The sequence below is a fragment of the Euprymna scolopes genome, unplaced genomic scaffold, assembly GCF_053919585.1.
Source record: "Euprymna scolopes isolate OS-2025 unplaced genomic scaffold, ASM5391958v1 sca1, whole genome shotgun sequence".
Classification (NCBI taxonomy): domain Eukaryota; kingdom Metazoa; phylum Mollusca; class Cephalopoda; order Sepiida; family Sepiolidae; genus Euprymna; species Euprymna scolopes.
Genome location: NW_027633102.1, coordinates 297,909 through 305,208, shown reverse-complemented (window position 1 = coordinate 305,208; position 7,300 = coordinate 297,909). Strand labels below are relative to the sequence as shown.

Genomic DNA, 7,300 nt, shown 5'->3' with positions numbered 1-7,300 from the left:
CGTTGTTGTTGTCGACGTTGGTCGCTTTCGTTCTTTGAGTCTCGGTCTCGGTCCAAGTCAGGGGAGAAACAAAAAGAGGCCATCAGCGCGGGCAGCGCGCTTCTTCTGACGGCGAACCCCCTCGGAAAAATAAATAAACACGTGCCCGTCGTTGTAGTTGTCTGTCTTATGTCGGTCGGTCGGTCGGTCGGTCTGTCGTTCTGTCGAAACAAAGTCCCATCCCAATTCCAACGATACCTGGTTGATCCTGCCAGTAGTCATATGCTTGTCTCAAAGCTTAAGCCATGCAAGTGTAAGTTCACGCCACGCATTAGAACGGGCGAAACCGCGAATGGCTCAGGAACCGGACCTAATCCTCGGGACCGTATTCCCTCTCGGAGGCGATGGATAACTGTGGCAATTCTAGAGCTAATACATGTGACACAGGCCGCGATCGGTCGGCGCGCCGTCGTCGCCACGCCTCGCGCGCTGGCACCCGCGTCGGCCGTTCCGGGTCGCGGCGCTACATATTAGACTGAGACCGATGCGCGTCATTCCGTCCTCCCGTCGTCGGCGTTCCCGCTCGCGGGTCCGTTCGGTGGCGGGGCTCATAGGGCGGCGCGCTCCGCTTTGGTGACTCTGGATAACTCACTGGTCGATCGCACGAGCTTTCACGCCCGGCGACGGGTCTCTCGAGGGTCCGCCCTATCAACTGTCGACGGTCGGTTAAGTGCCTACCGTGGTTACTACGGGTAACGGGGAATCGGGGTTCGATTCCGGAGAGGGAGCATGCGAAACGGCTACCACATCCAAGGAAGGCAGCAGGCGCGCAAATTACCCACTCCCGGCACGGGGAGGTAGTGACGAAAAATAACGACGCGGGACTCTGTCGAGGCCCCGCGATCGGAATGAGTACACTTCAAATCCGTTAACGAGGACCAACCGGAGGGCAAGTCTGGTGCCAGCAGCCGCGGTAATTCCAGCTCCGGTAGCGTATATTAAAGTTGTTGCGGTTAAAAAGCTCGTAGTCCGAACTCGGGTTCGTGGTCGCGCAAGCGGCCCCGGGGCGGCGGCGCCATCGTCCGTCGTTGACTTTGGTCGTCCGTTCGCATTCCCGGCCCTTTCCGCCGGTGTCAACCGCTAGCATACCCGCCACGCGGTCCTGCCGGCGAGGTGGACGAGGAGGTCGTGATCGGGATCCGGGAAAAAAAAAACAAGTGGTCGTCGGTTCGGTTCCGGGAGTAGTCTAACGGGGGGGTGCTACGTGTGTGTGTTTGGGTGCGTTCATTCGCATCCCCGCACTCTGACCCCCGCGCTTCTCTCCCTCTCCCTTTCCGCGCGTTCCTCTTTTTTTTTGAACCCCCCGGTCCGCTCCGAGTCCCTGCTTCGTGTCTTGTCTGCGCGCGTGTTGCGGTCGGCGGTTCTCCTCCAAGGGTGCTCTTAACCGAGTGTCCGCGGCGGCCGGTACGTTCACTTTGAAAAAATTAGAGTGCTCAGAGCGGGCTGTTCAAGCTTGCATACGATAAGCATGGAATGATGGAAGAGGGCCTCGTCTACGTCTGTCGGTCTCCGTCTACGGCGAGGCAATGATCGAAGGGAGCGGTCGGGGCCACTCGTATTGCGACGTTAGAGGTGAAATTCTTGGATCGTCGCAAGACGAACTGCAGCGATGGCGTGTGGCAAGCACGTTTTCCTCGATCAAGAGCGAAAGTCGGAGGTTCGAAGACGATCAGATACCGTCGTAGTTCCGACCGTAAACGATGCCGACCGGCGATCCGCCGGCGTTCGCTTCCATGACCCGGCGGGTAGCCTGCGGGAAACCAGAGTTCGGTTCCGGGGGGAGTATGGTTGCAAAGCTGAAACTTAAAGGAATTGACGGAAGGGCACCACCAGGAGTGGAGCCTGCGGCTTAATTTGACTCAACACGGGAAAACTCACCCGGTCCGGACACCGGTAGGATTGACAGATCGATAGCTCTTTCTCGATTCGGTGGGTGGTGGTGCATGGCCGTTCTTAGTTGGTGGAGCGATCCGTCTGGTTGATTCCGATAACGAACGAGACTCCGGCCTGCTAACTAGTGCGCCGATGTCAGTGATTTTTACGGCGGGCTCGGCGTCCTCCGTGGCGCTCGGGTCCGGGTCGGTTTTCTCACGCACTTCTTAGAGGGACGGGTGGCAGAAAGCCACACGAGGCGGAGCGATAACAGGTCTGTGATGCCCTTAGATGTCCGGGGCCGCACGCGCGCTACACTGGAGGTATCAGCGGGGACTTCGCCCCGGCCCGAGAGGGTTGGGAAACCTCTGAACCACCTCCCGTGATAGGGATCGGGGCCTGTAACCAACCCCGTGAACGAGGAATTCCCGGTAGGCGCGGGTCAACAGCCCGCGTCGATCACGTCCCTGCCCTTTGTACACACCGCCCGTCGCTACTACCGATCGAACGGTCCGGTGAGGTCCTCGGATCTGGCCGACGACGCCGCCGGGCAGTGCGCGACGTGTCCGTCACGACACTCGTGCATCTACGCCTCGGCGTTCGATGCCTGGAGAAGACGACCGAACCCGATCGTTTAGAGGAAGTAAAAGTCGTAACAAGGTTTCCGTAGGTGAACCTGCGGAAGGATCATTACCGTTTTCCCGTTCGAGACTGGTTTGTTGTTTTCCGGCCTACCTCCTCTGTCTGTCGGCGTCAACGCCTCGAATGCGCGCAAACAAACCTATAAAAGGCGGAGCGAGAGATAGATTTGTGGTGACGCGGAGGTTTTTAAAGCCCCAGCTCTTCTTGCTTGCTTCCGCGTCTTACCACCTGTTTGTTTTTTCGCCCACCGCAAGTGATGGCCGCTTCTTCTTTGCCTTGTCGCCGCTTTATCGTTTTTTTTGTTTTTTTGCAGCCGCTGTGCCACCGCCGCTAGCTAAAAAAACAAACTACTCGCGACATTGCAATGCCGTCACGCCTCCTCGCACAGACCTCCTCGCACACTACTAAATCTATATAAACAAAAACTAATATAAAAAAACCAAGTGCTGAACCCTGGACGGGGGATCACTCGGCTCGTCCGTCGATGAAGAGCGCGGCCAGCCGCGATAACTGATGCGAATTGCAGGACTCAGTGAACATCGACACCTCGAACGCACATTGCGGCCCCGAGATCCCTTGTCTCGGGGCCACGTCCGGTCGAGAGGCGGAACGTTACATGTCTTTCTCCGTTAACGAAACGACATCTTGCCGTCCCCGTGCCCGCCCGGTCCTCGGCACGGTGGTAACCGGGACGTCGCAGGAGCGAGTGACGAGGGGGAAGAAAAATAAAAAAAGAATTGACTCCTTTCAATGTCTTTTTTTTTTTTAAAACCCTCTCCGGCCTCCTCCTTCGTCTCCCGCTGGCAGACCGCGGAGTCTTTTCCCTTTTCGACCGCGTGAAGAAACACTGTGGAGGAGGAGCAGGAGGAGTCTGTCCGAAAGCAGCCGAAGGGAGACCAAAAAAAAAGTACCGACCTAACCGACTGCCGACGTAAGCGCCGCCTGCTCGTCTCGCTCTCTGCCTCATGAAGGTGTCTCTCAGCGACGCCTCGAGCAGCGCGACGAGCACGGCCGTCGCACCGTAAAAAGGTGGCCGCGTCGTAGGCAACGCAACGTCGGATGGGGAGGACCCACGCTTTTTTTTAATTGTTGGCTTCTTCATTTTCGGTCGGACGGGCGCTATATCGGCCAGCCGTCGTCACACGGAGGGTACCGATCGAGATTCCTCTCCTCCAAACACCACACTCTACTAAAAACCGCCGCCCTCGGCTCGGACGAGACGACCCGCTGAACTTAAGCATATCGCTAAGCGGAGGAAAAGAAACCAACCGGGATTCCCTTAGTAACGGCGAGTGAACCGGGAGAAGCCCAACGCCGAATCCCGTCGCAAGTTAAAGGCTTCGGGACGTGTGGCGCATGGGTCGAAGGCAGCCGTTCGTTTTCGTCTCGCATAGTTCGGAGTTCCCTCGATCGGGGCCGCCCGCGGCGGGTGCCAGGCCCATTCGGTGCGGACGGCGAGCGACGGCCTTCGATCCGAGAGTCGGGTTGCTTGGGAACGCAGCCCAAATCGGGTGGTAAGCTCCATCCAAGGCTAAATACCGGGACGAGTCCGATAGTCGACAAGTACCGTGAGGGAAAGTTGAAAAGAACTTTGGAGAGAGAGTTCAAGAGAACGTGAAACCGGCCCAGGGGTAAACGGGTGGGACCGCTCACCGCGATCGCGGGGGGACTCAGTCCGGTGCTGCCTAGGCTCGAGCCCAAACTCGATGTGTGTTCTTGAAAGAGAGGCCGTCGCGGCACAGGTCGTCGTTCGTCGTGTCCGCGGGGGACTCGTTCCCCGCGGTTCCAGCTTTTGTGCCCGCGTCGCCGACGAAGGAGACGGGCCGCGTGGATAGCGGGAAGGGGAAACGTGGTGACGACCGCGGCGTCGGTAGGTGGCTGCGTCGGTTGGCTGCGACGGAGGGGACTCGTCCTCTCGATCGCTGCTGCCGCCGGGCCCCTAACCCGCCGCATCCGTCGCCGCCGCTTCTTCTTTCCTCCTGCTCCCTCCGCGCGCGACTCCGCTGCACCCGTCCCCTTCATCATCGCTCGGCGTAATCATGGCGCGGGCGCTTCGGCGCGACCTCCGCGCGGCCGGCACCGGACGCACTTCCCCTCCGGTCCGTCGTCGCGACCCGTTCCCGGCGTGCAGGTCGAACACGCGGGTTTTTTTTCCGTAGGCGGCAGGCGTTTCATCACCCTGAAAACCCCCGTCTTCCCACCTTGTGAAGTCGGGGGCCACCGGGCCGTCGGGCCCGCGAACGTAACTGCCCCTTTCTGCCGGGAACGGAGGAAATCTGACACGATCCGTTACACGTGGCGAGGCCGGTCCGTTTTGATCCCGCCGGAAGTCGCGTGCGGGCGACGCACTCTGTGTGTCGCTCCTTAGGCGCCCCCACCGTCTCGGGCGCGTGCGCGATGAGAGGCGGGATAGGACTGGCGCGGCCTCGCCGTCACGCACCTCGCCGACGTTTCGGGTTCTTGTCGGGGGCAACCCCGCCCGCGCCCGTTTCCGTTTCCGGAGAGGTCGCTCGGCGACGCTTTTTTACTCGAGCCGCCCGCCACCCCGGGTCAGCGACGTGCATCGGCAACCCACCCGACCCGTCTTGAAACACGGACCGAGGAGTCCTGGCCGTTCGCGAGTCGTAGGGGCCACCTCTGACTAACCCCGAAGGGAGCGAAGCGAAGCGAGAGAGCGTGTAGGAGGGGCGTCGATCGGGAGAGGTGTCGTGGCAAAGTCGTCCGGGGGTCGTCGGGGGGTGTCGTCGGTCTCGTGCCGTCGTCTTCTCCTCGCCTCACCCGCCTCCGAGCCGTGCCCGATCCCGCCGGCGCGGCGTTTTCGGCCTTCCGCCGTCGCTGCTGCGGTGCCCGCAACTTTTCCTTTTTTTCTCTCTTCCCGAGAGAGATAGGAGAGGGAAGGCTCGTGGCTGACGTGCGGTTGTTTTTCCCTCCTCCCCGAGAGGGGACCGGCGCATCTTCCAAAAAGGGGAATTGCCGGGCGCCAGCTTCCATATCCTCCTTCCGCCCATCGGTGAGATCCCGCGGCTTGAACTAGTCCTATTTTGTCGTCGAGTTTAGGCGCTGCGCGCGGGCGCATCACCCCCGGGTCGGTTTCCCCTTTTTCCGAGTACGACTCGGCCGACTCTGGCGTAGCGAGCGACCAGGGACCCGAAAGATGGCGATCCACGCCCGGTCGGGATGAAGCCAGAGGAAACTCTGGTGGAAGTCCGAAGCGCCTCTGACGTGCAAATCGATCGTCGGAACCGGGTGTAGGGGCGAAAGACCAATCGAGCCGTCTAGTAGCTGGTTCCCTCCGAAGTTTCCCTCAGGATAGCTGGCGCTCGATCGTCGCAATTCCATCCGGTAAAGCGAACGATTGGAGGCCCCGGGCCGTTCACGGCCTCGACCTACTCTCGAACTCGGAACGGGTGGAACGGGCCGACTCTCCCGAACGACGGAGCCGACCCATCCGGCCGCCGCCGCCAGCACGCTTCGCTGGGCGGTTGGTCACCTCGAATGCGAGTGCCAAGTGGGCCACTTTTGGTAAGCAGAACTGGCGCTGTGGGATGAACCAAACGTCCGGCTAAGGTGCCTAACGCGACGCCCATGAGATCCCCGAAAGGGTGTCGGTCGATATAGACAGCAGGACGGTGGCCACGGAAGTCGGAATCCGCTAAGGAGTGTGTAACAACTCACCTGCCGAATCGACCGGCCCCGAAAATGGATGGCGCTGGAGCGACGGACCGATGCCGGACCGTCGCGGCGAGGAGCGATGAACTTTCGCGCCGAAACGATGCCGCGACGAGTAGGAGGGCGCCGCGGCGAGCACGGAAGCCTAGGGCGCGAGCCCGGGTGGAGCCGACCGCGGGTGCAGATCTCGGTGGTAGTAGCAAATATTCGAACGAGACCTTCGAAGACCGAAGTGGAGAAGGGTTCCGTGCCAACGGCGGTCGAGCACGGGTCAGTCGGTCCTAAGACGCGGGCGAAAGTCTTCCCGAAAGGCGCCGGATCCGTTATGAAAGTGAAAGGAAAGCGAATCGAATCGAATCGAATCAAAAGCCCAAACAAAAAAAAAGCGGCCGGCCTCCCGTCGAAAGGGAATCGGGTTAATATTCCCGAACCCGGACTCGGAGAGGGCCCGGGGGTGGCGACGCTGTCGGCAGCGATGTCGGCGGCGCCCGTCGCTTCCCGGGCGAAACCGCGGTGACGCAAGCGAGCCCGGAGACGTCGCCGGAGCCCCGGGAAGAGTTCTCTCTTCTTCGTAAAGGACCATGTCCGTGGAATCGGCTCGTCCGGAGATACGAAAAGGTACCTGTAGAGCGCCGCGGCTCGGGCGGCGTCCGGTGCGCTTTCGGCGGCCCTGGAAAATCCGGGTCCGGTTTTCGCAGCTCTCGAGTCGGTCCGTACCCACCATCCGCAGCAGGTCTCCAAGGTGTACAGCCTCTCGTCGATGGCATCAATGTAGGTAAGGGAAGTCGGCAAAATGGATCCGTACCTTCGGAAGAAGGATTGGCTCCGAGGACCGGGTCGGTCGGGCCGTGCCCGCGCGAAGCGAGGAACCGGTACGGGGCTGTAGCGTTCGCTCCGTTCGCGCTTTGCGGCGAAGGCATAGGGGCCGCGGCGGTCCGTTGTGCGGCGGCGTGTTCCGGTCGAGCGGTCGCGGTCAAGCGAGCGTGTGTTGCGGGTCGGAGAGCGATACGGGTGGGAGTCCGCCGTCGGGCGGCAGGAGTGTGGCGTCGACCAAAAACGGCGGGGGACCGTCGGCGGG

At 61.0% G+C, this 7,300-nt stretch overlaps 1 non-coding gene and 2 pseudogenes across 1 annotated transcript; all 3 read left to right on the top strand.

Moving 5' to 3' along the window:
- Window positions 1–234: 234 nt before the first annotated feature.
- On the top strand, window positions 235–2,604 carry LOC145273428 (small subunit ribosomal RNA; annotated as a pseudogene).
- Window positions 2,605–3,002: 398 nt separating this feature from the next.
- LOC145273310 (5.8S ribosomal RNA) lies at window positions 3,003–3,160 on the top strand. Its single transcript, XR_013866306.1, has one exon. It is a non-coding gene; the product is annotated as a 5.8S ribosomal RNA (ribosomal RNA).
- A 593-nt stretch (window positions 3,161–3,753) lies between these two features.
- Window positions 3,754–7,300, top strand: part of LOC145273242 (large subunit ribosomal RNA) — a 5,404-nt pseudogene continuing 1,857 nt past the window's right edge.